At 37.4% G+C, this 12,829-nt stretch overlaps 1 protein-coding gene across 1 annotated transcript in view; it reads left to right on the top strand.

The window, feature by feature from the left end:
* PIK3CB (phosphatidylinositol-4,5-bisphosphate 3-kinase catalytic subunit beta) overlaps nucleotides 1–12,829 on the top strand; it is a 111,218-nt gene that overhangs the window by 50,420 nt on the left and 47,969 nt on the right. The window lies entirely within an intron of this gene.

Genomic DNA, 12,829 nt, shown 5'->3' with positions numbered 1-12,829 from the left:
TTCAGCAGGTAGTCTGTAAGGGATGCTATGACACTTCATAGATTAACAATACCATCTTTTTAAATATTATTCAGTTGAATGAAGAGGCTGTAATTTTCTTTATTTCTCTGATATAACAGAGCAGGTATATTCAAGGCAGGTTTCACAATGCTGGGGACCCAGGTTTCTTGCATCTTGGTGCTCTTTCATGTTAATATGTAGTTTTTGTCTCATGTAATATTGGTGCTTCAGCTCCTACATTACTACTTTCCAGCCCGCAGGAACAGGAAAAGCAAGACTAGAGGCCGTAACCATTCTTTTTGAGGATATCATTAATATGCTTCATTTCTGCACATGTCTCATTAGCCATAACTTAGTCATATGGCCATACCTAACTATAAGTGAGGCATGTAAATGTAGTCGTTAGCTGGGCAGTCCTGGGCTTGGCTAAGAGTAAGAGATTGTAGTTAATAAAGTAAGAAGGGGAGAATGCATATTGAGAGGCAAATAGCAGTCTCTGCTACATACACCATTCCCATAGTTTCTGCCCAAAGACTACAAAATAGATTACTTTGTTTATTTAGTTTACAATATATATAATATTTCTACCATCTATATTTTTTAATTTAATTTTTTGACATTCACTTTAAGACTTTGCTGAGTTTTCATCTGTTTTTTTCTTTTCATGTCACCAGTTTACAACTTTCTAGTGACTTTAGTAATGCCATTCTATATAGGATGGTAATTAGATAGAAGCCAGGAGGCAAATGGAGATAATGTATATGCTTTTGTTATTTGCACAGAGTGAAAGCACTATTTAATGTTGGTTAGTTGGAGAAACATCTGGCCCAGGCTGTCTTCTTCTTTTGTTTGTTTCCCTTTTATTCTTTTCTTTTCTTTCTTTTTTTTTTTTTGTGGTACACAGGCCTCTCACTGTCGTGGCCTCTCCCGTTGCGGAGCACAGGCTCCGGATGTGCAGGCTCAGCAGCCGTGGCTCACGGGCCCAGCCACTCCGCGGCATGTAGGATCCTCCCGGACCGGGGCACGAACCCGTGTCCCCTGCTTTGGCAGGCAGACTCTCAACCACTGCACCACCGGGGAAGCCCTTGTTTTCTTTTTTAATTGAAGTATAGTTGATTTACAGTGTTTCAGGTGTACAGCAAACTGATTCGGTTTCATGTATATTTATATATATTTTTTCACATTCTTTTCCATTATAGATTATTACAAGATATTGAATATAGTTGATTATTTTATATATAGTAGTGTGTATCTATAATCCCAAACTCCTAGTTTATCCCCTCTACCTTACCCCTTTGGGAACTGTATGTTTGTTTCCTATGTCTCTTTCTATTTCTATTTTGTAGATAAGTTCATTTGTATGTTCACTTAGTATGATAATCTCTAAGTTCATCCATGTTGCTGCAAATGGCATTATTTCATTTTTTAAAAAATCTATTGAAGTATAGTTGATTTACAATGTTGGGTTAATATCTGCTGTACAGCAAACTGATTCAGTTATACATATATATACACATATTCTTTTCCATTATGGTTTATCACAGGGTATTGAATGTAGTTCCCTGTGTTATACAATAGGAATTATTTCATTCTTTTATGACTAATATTCCATTGTGGCGTGTGTACGTGTGTACGTGTGTACATGCAAATACCACATCTTTATCCGTTCGTCTATCATTGGACATTTAGTTTGCTTCCATGTTTCGGCTGTTGTAAATAGTGCTGCTGTGAACATCGGTGTGCGTGGATATTTTCAAATTAGATTTTTCATCTTTTCCAGATATATGCTCAGGAGTAGAATGGTTGGATCATATGGTCACTCTATTTTTAGTTTTTTAAGGAAACTCCGTACTGTTTTCCATTGTGGCTGCACCAGTTTACATTCCCACCAACAGTGTAGTAAGGTTCCCTTTTCTCTACACCCTTTCCAGCATTTATTAATTGTAGACTTTTTGTTGATGACCATTCTGACTGGTGTGAGGTAGTACCTCATTGTTGTTTTGATTTGCATTTCTCTAATAATTAGAGATGTAGATAATCTTTTCTTGTGCCTGTTTCCATCTGTACGTTTTCTTTGGAGAAATTTCTATTTAGGTGTTCTGCCCATCTTTCTATTGGGTTGTTTGTTTGTTTGTTTTTGATATTGAGCTGTATAAGCTGTTTGTATATTTTGGAAATTAATCCATTGTTGCTTGCATCGTTTGAAAATGTTTTCTCCCATTCTGTAGGTTGTCTTTTCATTTTGTTTATGATTTCCTTTGTGGAAAAGCTTTTAAGTTTAACTGTGTCCCATTTGTTTATTTTTGCTTTTGTTTCAGTTATTCTAGGAGACAGATCCAAAAAAATATTGCTCTGATTCATGTCAGAGTGTTTTGCCTATGTTTTCCACTAGGATTTTTATAGTATCATTTTGAGTTTACTTTTGTATGTGGTGTTAGAGAATGTTCTGATTTAATTCTTTTACATGTAGCTGTCCAGTTTTCCCAGTGCAACTTACTGAAGAGACTGTCATCTCCATTGTGTATTCTTGCCTTCTTTGTTGTAGATTAATTGACCATAACTGTGCAGATTTATTCCTGAGCTTTCTGTTCGGTTCCATTGATCTATGTGTCTGTTTTTGTGCCAGTACCATGCTGTTTTGATTACTGTAGCTTTATAGCATAGTCTGAAGTCAGGAAGCCTGATTGCTCCAGTTCCATTCTTCTTTCTCAAGAATTGTTTTGGCTATTCCGCAGGCTGTCTTCTGCTTTACCATTAGAGTTCTCAAAAATTTCAGTAGCCTTTCATTGCAAGTTATCTGCTACTACAAATACTTTAAGAGAACAGTTGACCCTTCAACAACACAGGTTTGAACTGTGTGGGTCCTCTTAAACACAGATTTTTTTTCATTAAATAGGTACTACAGTACCACATGATCTGCAGTTTGATTGAGTTCATGGATGCAGAACCTTGGGTACAGAGTATCAACTGTAAAATTATACATAGGTTTTCGACTGTGCAGGTGGTCTGCATCCCTAATCCCCATGTTGTTCAAGGGTCAAGCATAGCTCTCTTTAATGAAATAAGTTTATTATAAGTATACACTTACCAGCTTGTCTGGCAATTACTGAAACATATAATTACAGTTTAAGAAATAACACTTATATAGGCCTATCTTCCTTCTCATGCCTATTTTTAGTTACCTTTTATTCGTCTTAATATTGCTCCTTGAACATCAGAAGCGTAAATTAATTTTTATTATTTCTGCTGTGATCTACTGCTACCTTACCTAAATCAGAGAGTTCTCTCCTTACTGACGATGCAATAGTCTTGCCCGGATCGGATTTTTTTTTTTTTTTTTTAAATAATCCCATGTTCAAGATCTTCTTTGTGGTATGTGGGATCTTTTTTAGCTGCGGCATGCGCGATCTTTAGTTGTGACATGTGGGATCTTGTAGTTGCTGCATGTGGGATCTTTAGTTGTGGCACGCAAACTCTTAGTTGCGGCATGTGGGATCTAGTTCTCTGAGCAGGGATCAAACCCAGTCCCCCTGCATTGGGAGTGTGGAGTCTTAGCCACTGGACCACCACGGAAGTCCCTCTTGCCCAGGTTTGATGTTCTTTTTTTTTTTTTTTGGTGGGTACATTAATAAATTGTGTGAAACCAAAAATGAAAGTTTTTAAAATAACTGCCACTTACCTTTCTTGCCCAGAGATAACTATATAAACAGTTTAGCTTTGTGTGTAAATATCTATATATTTTTAAAATATATGAGATCTTTATATATGTAGTTTCGTCCTTTTTCATGTAACGCATTTTATGGATCTTGTCATGTCTGTATGAAGAGCTCCACTGCTCTCTTTATAAAGCCTTGTTTATATTTCATGGCATTAATTATTGGTAGCCATTAGTTATTAAATATTCATACCTCTACTGATGGATGTTTTGCTTATTTCTAATTATTTTCCACTGAAGCTGTGTTGCAATGAATACTTTGTACATCTTTATATACATGTCTGTATTTTGTACGATGGATTCCTAGAAATGAAATTATAGATTGAAAGGTATGTCCCTTTTTAATAAGAATTCTGCCAAATTGCATACCCTAAAAGAGTTAAAATTTACAACACACCCACACTGTGAACATAAAAATGGTGTCACATTATTTTAACTTGCATTCTTTTATTATTAGTCAGGTTGGAGTTTGTTTCTTTTTTCTTTTTAAAATTTTATTTATCTTTTAAAAGATTTCTGTTAATTCCTTTTTCATGGCTATAATGTCACCTTAGTTCTCTCTGAGGAATTAAATAATCTTGTTGTTGAAGTGGTCTTGCTTCTGCTTTTGACATCTGTCTGTCTTCTTATGGGTTTTTCTCAATATTTGGTGATTCTTAGTTTAGCTCTTTTGTACTTGTGACTCCCTGGTTGTTTGCTTATTCACTGTAATCTGTGTTCAATATCTGTAAGACTTAGGGTAGACTGTGCTGACAATGGGTCTCCTGTTTGAAGATTTCCATACCTTCTGAGATCAGGTGGCTCCTTATGACTCAGTACCCATGCTCCTCACCTCAGTCTAGGGCTGATCCCATTGCTGTTTCAGCTCAGCATAAACAGAGCAAGGGCCATGCCTGACCAAAGCAGCTGTTCAATATGCAGATCCTGTGAACTCCCCTGACGATTCCCCCTGGCCTCCTCTCATCCCTTGTATCCTCTGATTCTGAGCCGGAATGCCTCCTGGAACTGTGTGTTTCACTACCGCTTGAATCTCAGCAGATCTGATCCCTGATCCTATCTACTTTCTCTCATTAAAGGATTCCTATGTTACGCATTTTCCCTTGTATCCTAGAACTGTTACTGATTTATATTTTTATATTTATATTTTTATTTATTTATTTGGCTGCGTTAGGTCTTAGTTGCAGCCCGTGGATCTTCGTTGCAGCATGCAAGATCTTTTGTTGTGGTGCGGGCTTCTCTTTAGTTGTGGTGTGCGGGCTCAGTAGTTGCAGCATGCAGGCTTAATTGCCCCGCAGCATGTGGGATCTTAGTTCCCCGACCAGAGATTGAAACCGCGTCCCCTGCATTGGAAGGTGGATTCTTAACCACTGGACCACCAGGGAAGTCCCACTGATTAGTATTTTTAAATACTTAAGGCACTTCATGGTCTTTTGAATGAAAGGAATGAAGAGAACTAAGTTCTCATTCCACTGTTTAATCCACTTTCATGTATATGCCAAGAGCATGTTACATTCCTTAATAAGATCATGGTAAGTTGACTTGTTGAATTGTGTGTGTGTGTACATTTATAGGTATATATATATATATATATATATATATAAAACATGTATACATATAATATGTACACACATGCAATTTATTTTTGAATTTACCAACACCTTACTAAGGAACTTAAACCTGCTCTTGGAATTAAAAAATTTTTTCTTTAATTGTGGTAAAGTACACATAAAATTTACTGTCTTAATCATTTTCAAGTGTACAGTTCACAAGTGTTAAGTATATTCACAATATACTTAAAACATTGTTATGCAATTGATATCCAGAACTTTTTAATCTTGCAGAATTGAAACTCTGTATCCATTAAACAACTCCCCATTTTCCCTTCCCCTCAGACCTTGACATCCACTGTTCTACTTTCTGTCTCTATGAATTTGACCATTCTAGAAACCTCATATAAATGTAATCATACAGTATTTTATCTTCCTGTGACTGGCTTATTTCACTTAGTGTAATGTCTTTAAGGTTCATCCATGTTATAGCATGTCAAAATTTCCTTCCGTTTTAAGGCTGAATAATATTCCATTGCGTGTATGTACCAGATTTTGTTTATCCATTCATTCATCAATGGACCCTTGGTTCGCGTCCACATTTTAACTATTGTGAATAACGCTGCTATGAACATGAGTGTACAATATATTTTTGAGATGTTGCTTTCGATTCTTTTGGGTGTATACCCAGAAGTAGAATTGCTGGATCATATGGTAATTCTATTTTTCATTTTTTGAGGAACTGCCAGTGTTTTCCACAGTGGCTGTACCATTTTACATTCCCACCAAATGCAAAAGGATTCCAGTTTTTCCATATCCTTCCCACCACTTCTGTTCTTTTGATGGTGTTAAGCCTAATGGGTGTTGGCAATTTTTTTTTTTTTTTTTTTGTCTGCATCAAGTCTTAGTTGCGGCACACGGGATCTTTGTTGCTGTGCACGGGCTTCTCTCTAGTTGTGACATGGAGGCTCCAGGACATGTGGGCTCTGTAGTTGTGGCGTGAGGGTTCCAGAGCACATGGGCTCTGTAATTTGCGGCACGCAGGCTCTCTAGTTGAGGCTCATGGGCTTCATTGCCCCATAGCATGTTGGATCTTAGTTCCCTGACCAGGGATCGAAACTGCATCCCCTGCATTGTAAGGTGGATTCTTTACCACTGGACCAGCAGGGAAGTCCCAGTGTTGGCATTTTTTAAAACAGGTGGTTGCCAAGGATCGTGGGTCTGTAGAATAGAAAAAAATGTGATCTTTGTGAATTATGATTATTGAATTGGCAGCTTTTGATCTTCCTATCCAGTGGTTCTCAACCTGAGGCTCTTCTGCCTTCAGTGGGGCATTTGGCATTGTCTCAAAATTTTCTTAGTTATCTCATGTCATGGGAGGTTGTTTCTGGCACGTAGTGAGTAGAGTTCAGGGGCTGCTAAACTGTCTACCATGTACAGGACCATCCTCCTACAACAAGATAGCATGGGGGTTGAGAAACCAAATCTTAATGGCTGGCTTTTGTTAATGAAGATGATGACTCAGCCTTTAGTTCAGAGGTTCTGGGGATCTACTTGGAATGTTTTCTTAGTAGAATTATTTGGGGTCTTTACAGCCTTCAATTTTAGGGAAGGAAAGAGCAAACATTGTTTTAAAAATTTCAAACTCACTGAAAACTTGGGAGAAGAGTACAAAGAATTCCTACACAGCTTGCATCCAGCTTCCCCAGCAGTTAACATTTTACCACATTTGTTTTATCGTTTTGAGTGTGTGTATTCAGTTCTTTCTGAATCATTTGAGATGAGGTGGCATACATCATGACATTTTATCCTTTAATTCTTCAGTGTATATTTCCTAAAAACAAGGACATTCTCATAACTAACCAGAATCAATTCATAAAAATCAGGAAAATAATATTGATAGAGTTCTGTTGTCTAATTCACACATTCCATTCATATTTAGCCAGTTGTCTCAATAATGTCCTTTATAGGTCCAGGATCCAACCCAGGATTACTTTTTGCATTTCTTTAACATGTGTCTTTCGTTTTCTTCATTCTAGAATAGTTCCTCAGTCTTTCCTTATCTTTAACAACTCTGATGTTTTTTAAGAATACAAGCCGGTTACTTTGTAGAATGTCACTCAGTTTGGATTTGCCTAATGTCTTGTCATGATCAGATTCCAGCTACGCATTTTTAGCATAAATAGATTGAAGTGGTAGTTTGTTCTTACTGCATTTTACTCAAAGGCAAACAATGTCAACCTGTCCTATTACTATTGACATTAATTATTATCACTTGGTTAGGATAGTGTCTACTAGGTTTTTCTACTGTAAAGTTAATAAGTAAGTAGTTTGTGGGCATATTTTGAGACTAAGTAAACATACTGTTTCACATCTAACTTTCACCCACTTGTTTTAATATTAATATATCTTGCCTGAACCAGTATTATTACAGTGGTTTGCTGTGCTGATTTTCAAATTTATTTTCCTTTTGGATTTGTTAGTTGACATACCATAGGGTAGAGGTTTTTCTTCTCCCCCATTTATTTACTTACTTTAAAAACATGATTGGATTTGTGATGTCTGTTTTATTTAATGACTTATAATTAGTAACTGTCATTAATTTTGATGTTCAGATTTTACCTAGATTTGGCCAGTGGCAACCCATTCATGTTCCGTCTTGAGTCTTTTTGACATGTCTTTATCATTCTTTGAGCGTTTCCTTCTTTCTGGTACAACAAAGTGTTCCAAGGCTCATCTGGTACTTTCTCTACCCTAGCTTTGGATTCAGTCATTTTTCCCAGGAGATCTGATTCTTTTTACTTGTTAAAAGTATTTAGAATCCAAGTTCTGGCCACTGGGTATGCTCATTACCCTTGGCATGCAATTGCATCTAGGCCTTTTCCTGAAACAGAGCTAGGTAGTATGTGTTTGACTGCATACTATTTGAGCATATATAAGCACAGAGATATATTTCTTTGTCTGTTAAAAACTATGAGTTCTTATCAATGTCTCCAATTTGGATTCACCACCACAGGATTTTTTTCTAGCCTCTGCCTTAACATATTTTAAATTACCTTTTCTGACAGAAATCTGGATTCCTGTGAACCTTAACATATTTACTTATTTGCTCAATCCTCTGTAATCAGTCTCCCAATCATATAAACATCTTCTCAGTCTCTTTCCCACCAGCCCTGACTACATGGGCTGTCTCATCCCCAGTTGTGTGTTGGTCAGTCTGGCCAACACATAGTTAATTCCATCCTTGACAAGCACACGGCTAACACGCTGTTTTGAGTTTCTAGCCCCTCTGAATATGACAGATGAGTTTTCCAGGCCCACCACCCCAGTGAGGAATGGGAAAGAGCCAGTCTTTTTTTTCATTTGCTTATGGCAAGATATATATGTTGTGTTTTATTTTGGTCAGTAGTCACTATTATATCATAATGTGTATATAATTATGAAAAATCTAAACATAAAAACAAAGCAGAGAATATAGGTGTTAACTTTCATTGCTTTCTACCATTGTTTTAATGCAAGCATTTTAACATGTGTGTAAGTTCATCAGTTGCACTACAGTGTAATTTTTCATTGCTGATTGTTTTGAGTTTTGTAAAAGGATGTAAGATTCTGTGGGGTTTTTGGCTTACTGCCACATTTCTGGTAGTTGTTTGTTTTTACCTTGGCTTTATCCAGTTCTGTGCTTTTCATAGCTCAGTAAACAATCACACCACAATTATACAGCTAACCCCCTGCTCTTCCCTCTTCATTTATTCTTAGGTCTTCAGGATATTTACTTACAGTAGGTCTGTAGCGTCTAATTTTGATCCATGAAATTACAGTAGTCTGCTAGGTTTTGCGCTATTTAACCTAACAGCAGTCTGCCTTTCTCAGGCATGAACAATTTATACTTTTTGTTGTTTGCAGTAACAGGTATCACTTTTATATGTAAGTGTAGGAGTTACATTTTCAAATTCTGATAACTTCTCATGATCATTTTGCAAAGAAAAAGGAAACACAGTCAAGTTTGTAAAATAAAGCATACCCTTTTTAGATTGAGGCTCTGAATATAAAACTGTAATCATACATAGAGTATGTGTGTGTGTGAGTGTGAGTGTGTGTGTGTGTGTGTGTGTGTGTGTGTGTGTGTGTGTGTAAGACTTTATTTTTGCTAAGAGCATTTTAGACTCACAACAAAATTGGGAGGACCGTACAAAGATTTGCCATATATCCATGCCCCTGCGCATGTATAGCCTCCTTCATTATCAACATCACTCACCAGAATGGTACATTTATTACTAAGGATGAATCTTCATTAATACATCATAACACTCAAATGTCCATAGTTTACCTTAGGTTTCATTCTTGCTGTTGTGCATTCTATGGGTTTGGGCACATGTATAATGACATATATCCATCATTATAATATCATACCAAGTAGTTTCTCTGCCTTGCAAATCTGTGCTCTACCTATTCATTCCCTCACCCTACCTTCTATCCCTGGCAACCACTGATCTTTTTATTGTCTCCATAGTTTTGCCTTTTTCCAGAATGTTGTAGTCAGCATCATTTTACCTGTAGCCTTTTCAGATTGGCTTCTTTCACTTATATGCATTTAAGGTTCCTACATGTCTTTTTGTGGGATGATAGCTCATTTCTTTTAGTGCTAAATAATATTCCAGTGTCTGTATGTATTACAGTTTATCCATTCACCTACTGAAGGACATCTTGGTTGCTTCCAAGTTTTGGCAATTTTGAATAAAGCCAAATAAACATCCATTTACAGGTTTTTGTGTGGGCATAAGTTTTCAACTCCTTTTGGTAAATAGCCAAGGGGCATGATTACTGGATTGTATGGTAAGAGTTAGTTTTGTAAGAAATCGCCAAATTGTCTTCCTAAGGGATTGTAGTATTTTGCATTTCCGCCAGCAATGAATAAGAGTTGCTCCACATCCTTAGTAGCATTTGATGTTGTCAGTGTTCTGGATTTGGGCCATTCTAATAGGTATGCAGTCATATTTCATTTTTGTTTTAATTTGCATTTACCTGCTGACATGATATTAAGCATCATTTTATATATATATTTTTGCCAACCGTATATCTTATTTGATGAGGTGTCTGTTCAGGTCTTTGATCCATATTTTTTTGTCTGGTTGTTTTCTTGTTGTTGAGTTGTAAGAGTTCTTTGTATATTTTGGATAACAGTCCTTTATCAGGTATGTCTTTTTGCAAATATTTTCTCCCAGTCTGTGCCTTATTGTTTCATTCTCTTGACAGCATCTTTTGCAGAGCAGATAATTTTAAATTTAATGAAGTCCAAGGTATCAATTCTTTCAATGACGGATTATGCATTTGGTGTTATAGGTTAAAAGTTATTGCCAAACCCAAGGTCATCTAGATTTTCTCCTGTGTTCTTCTGGGAGTTTTATAGTTTTGCTTTTCACGTTTATTTTTATCTAAGTCAGGTAGTGTCAGTCCTTCAGCGTTGTTTTTTTTTGTTGTTTTGTTTTTGTGGTACGCGGGCCTCTCACTGTTGTGGCCTCTCCCGTTGCGGAGCACAGGCTCCGGACACACAGGCTCAGCGGCCATGGCTCAAGGGCCCAGCCGCTCCGTGTCATGTGGGATCCTCCCGGACTGGGGCACGAACCCGTGTCCCCTGCATCGGCAGGCGGAATCTCAACCACTGCGCCACCAGGGAAGCCCTGTTTTGTTTTTTTTTTAATAAATTTTATTTATTTATTCTTGGCTGCGTTGGGTCTTCTTTGCTGCGTGCGGGCTTTCTCCAGTTGTGGCGAGTGGGGGCTACTCATCCTTGTAGTGTGCAGGCTTCTCATTGCGGTGGCTTCTCGTGTTGCAGAGCATGGGCTCTAGGCGTGCAGGCATCAGTAGTGTGGCTCGCGGGCTCCAGGGTGCAGGCTCAGTAGTTGTGGCGCACAGGCTTACTTGCTCCGCGGCATGTGAGATCTTCCCGGACCAGGGCTCAAACCCATGTCCCCTGCATTGGCAGGTGGATTCTTAACCAGTGCACCACCAGGGAAGTCCTTGTAGTAAGTTTTAAAATAAGGAAATGTGAAACCGCCACCAGGGAAGTCCCTCAACCTTGGTCTTTCTTCTTCCATACTGTGTTGACTATTTTGGGTCTTTTGCCTTTCCATATAATTTTAGAATCCGTTTGTTGATATCCACATAATAACTTACTGGGATTTAAATTGGGTTTGAATTGAATCTGTTGATATTAAGTTGGGAAGAACTGACAATATTGTGATTGTCAGTTCATGGATAAGAATATTGACAATATTCTTATCCGTGAACATGGAATATATCTCCATTTGTTTAATTCCTTGATTACTTTCATAAGAGTTCTATAGTTTTCTCATAGAGATCTTGTACGTATGTTGTTAATTTCTTACCTGTTTCCTTATTTTGGGGTGCTAATGTAAATATTATTGCATTTTTAATTTCAAATTCCGCTTATTTATTGCTAATACATAAGAAAATGATTTACTTTTATATATTGACCTTGTATCCCACAATTGCTGTAATTGCTTATTAGTTCCAATGGTGGTTTTGTTGATTCTTTCAGATTTTCTACATAGACAATCATGTCATCCTAATTATTTTTACATATGCATATACTATTTTGAATCTCACTACTTTAGAAAATTAGTGATATGACTTTTATTTATTTTAATGTTTATATGAAATCCCAGTTAAAATAATTTCAAGTACAAAATAATATGCTAATGGAACATAAATCCTTACAGAATCTTGTCAGATAATTCTGGAGATTTTGGGGGGGGTGGGGGATAAGGAAGGGATATACTTTCGCCTAAATGGTTTAGTTTTTCTTTAAGTATGGGGAAATGTACCTTTTTCTTTTCCTATTCTTTATTTAATAAATTTCTTTTATTTATTTATTTTTGGCTGCCTTGGGTCTTCATTGCTGCGCGCGGGCTTTCTCTAGTTGCAGCAAGCGGGCTTCTCTTCATTGCGGTGCGCTGGCTTCTCATTGCAGGGGCTTCTCTTGTTGTGGAGCACAGGCTCTAGGCATGCAGGCATCAGTAGTTGTGGCACACAGGCTCAGTAGTTGTGGCTCGTGGGCTCTAGAGTGCAGGCTCAGTAGTTGTGGCACACGGGCTTTGTTGCTCCACAACATGTGGGATCTTCCCAGACCAGGGTTCGAACCAGTGTCCCCTGCATTGCTAGACGGATTCTTCACCACTGCACCACCAGGGAAGCCCCCCTTTTTCTTTTAATGTTAGTGTAATTCAGAGTCTGGATCCAAAAAATAGTATGGTCCATTTTCTTTATTTTAATATATTCTTATAAGGATTGGGAAAGAAAATGGGATAACTGTATTTTTTTTATGTTTACTTTTAGCCAAGTTTCAGTCCTTGCTCTAAATGTTTTAATGCCTCAGAGCCAAGAAGGCACCTATTAACTTTTTTTAAATCTATACATTTGGTTCATCTTTGATTTTGTTTGTTTTTTTCTTTATAGAAATTAAAAATTAAAAAACGAAGATGAGGGCTTCCCTGGTGGCGCAGTGCTTGAGAGTCCGCCTGCCGATGCAGGAGACGCGGGTTCG

The sequence above is a fragment of the Lipotes vexillifer genome, unplaced genomic scaffold (assembly GCF_000442215.2).
Source record: "Lipotes vexillifer unplaced genomic scaffold, Lipotes_vexillifer_v1.1 scaffold957, whole genome shotgun sequence".
NCBI classification, from domain to species: domain Eukaryota; kingdom Metazoa; phylum Chordata; class Mammalia; order Artiodactyla; family Lipotidae; genus Lipotes; species Lipotes vexillifer.
This window is presented reverse-complemented; position numbering and strand designations above follow the sequence as displayed.